This window comes from Mandrillus leucophaeus, unplaced genomic scaffold, assembly GCF_000951045.1.
Source record: "Mandrillus leucophaeus isolate KB7577 unplaced genomic scaffold, Mleu.le_1.0 Scaffold212, whole genome shotgun sequence".
Lineage (NCBI taxonomy): Eukaryota > Metazoa > Chordata > Mammalia > Primates > Cercopithecidae > Mandrillus > Mandrillus leucophaeus.
Genome location: NW_012102166.1, coordinates 217,129 through 219,053, shown reverse-complemented (window position 1 = coordinate 219,053; position 1,925 = coordinate 217,129). Strand labels below are relative to the sequence as shown.

Below are 1,925 nucleotides of genomic sequence, written 5' to 3'. Positions count from 1 at the left end.
GAAAGAAAGAAAGAAAGAAAGAAAGAAAGAAAGAAAGAAAGAAAGAAAGAAAGAAAATCACTGCTCTAAATAAGATAATTTTAGATTAAAAATATTATGAAAATAAATGAAGATAGTGTGACAGAAAGTGACTAGGGAAGGGCAACTTCAGCGTGGACAGTCAGAGTGGTCGCCTTTGGCCTGAGGCTGACATGATGAGAAGGATCAGGGCAAAAGCCCCAAGATGGGACTGAGCTTGGCACATGGTTGAGCAATGAAAAGAAGGCTGGAAGTGAGGCAAGACAGCTGGGCAGGGGCCACCAAAAGTCAACAGTTAGCATCATCATCATCATCATTAACTGTCCCCAACTGGGTCTCAATTTTGTGGATTTCTTTGTAAGTGGGCCAGAGAGGGTGCTGGGAGAGCAAATCTGGGAGAGTGGCTCCCTCCCAGGAAATCCACTGGGGAAAATCAGTGAGATGTGTCTTTATTCGAGTTTTGGAGTCAGTCAACAGCGCTTTAGGGTCTTATGAGGTGCTTGTGGCAAAAATGATTGGCTTAATTATAACTGGATGCCATCTTGCTGATATGCTGGGGGGAGCAGGATGTTTGAGCTTTTTTGGTTTTTGTTTTTTTGAGACAGAGTCTCGCTCTGTTGCCTAGGCTGGAGTGCAATGGTGCGATCTTGGTTCACTGCAACCTCAGCCTCTCAGGTTCAAGCAATTCTCCTGTGTCAGCCTCCCAAGTAATCGGACTTACAGGCGCCCACCACCACGCCTGGCTAATTTTTTTGTATTTTTAGTTGAGACGGGGTTTCACCAATTTGGCTAGGCCGGTCTCAAATTCCTGACCTCAGGTGATCCACCTGCCTTGGCCTCCCAAAGTGCTGGAATTACAGGTGTAAGCCACCATGCCCTGCCACATTTTAGCTTTTTCCAGGTGGGAGTTTAACTTTGGCCCTTAAGCCTTCTCATGGGAGAAAGGTCACAAACTGTGATTTATTATTTGAACTCTGCAGGCTTTCAAAAGCATTTTTTGTTATATATAAGAACAAGTCAAGGATTGTGACAAACTAGAAGGTATGGAGTAGAGGAGAGGAAACCTAGGGAAGACTGCTGCCGCTGTGTGCTAAACTGCACACTGAGCTCCCTGGTAGCCAATGCAAAGAGAGAAACCGGATGAACCATATTACATTCTCAGCCTGTCTCTAGGGAGTTGACAGTAGTCCTGTAGACAGGGAGGTTCAGGCCAGTGCCTCAAGCTTGCTTGTCCTAATTCTTCTCCCTTTTCAGTCCCCTTTGTCTCCTCCTTTCTTCTTGTCAGTATTGCAGGACTTATGAGCTACCCTTTGCTAGCAACATGTTTCCTTTGAGGGCAAGGATGAAGTCTGTTGCCTATAGTTGATTTCCTGGTGTCCTTAGGGTCTCACATAAGAGATACTTAGTATGTATTTTTTGAATGAGTGAATAAAAGAAGGTTGTTAGTGTTTCTATGAAGGCTTTGCTGTCCTGGTCACAAATCCTTACCTCTCCCTGTTCTCGACCTCCCCTTTCCCTCTCCTTTCATAAATCTGCCTCTTGCTGGGGCGAGGAGGTCTAGGGGGCTGTGGGCACCTCCCCTCTCTCTGAATGGTAGGAGGAGCCATTTATTCTTGTCTCCCTGGAAACCAACCCCACCACCGTTTTGACCCGTCTGCTGGTGCCTTCCTTCCTCTCAGCATTTCCTCCACCTGGAGCAGAGGGGCTCCAGGACCAGCAGAGTAGCATTCTTCCACACTTTGGGCAGGACCCAAGGTGACCACTCTGGCTGTCCACTCTAAAGATGCCCTTCCCCAGTCATGTTCTGTCACACTACCTTCATTTATTTTCATAGCATTTTTAATCTAAAATTACCTTATTTAGAGCAGTGACTTTATTTATTTATTTATTTATTTTATTTATTGAGA

The 1,925-nt window shown here is 45.5% G+C and overlaps 1 protein-coding gene across 5 annotated transcripts in view; it reads left to right on the top strand.

The window, feature by feature from the left end:
* TRPV3 (transient receptor potential cation channel, subfamily V, member 3) overlaps window positions 1-1,925 on the top strand; it is a 75,083-nt gene that overhangs the window by 26,073 nt on the left and 47,085 nt on the right. The gene's annotated exons all lie outside the window — the stretch shown is intronic.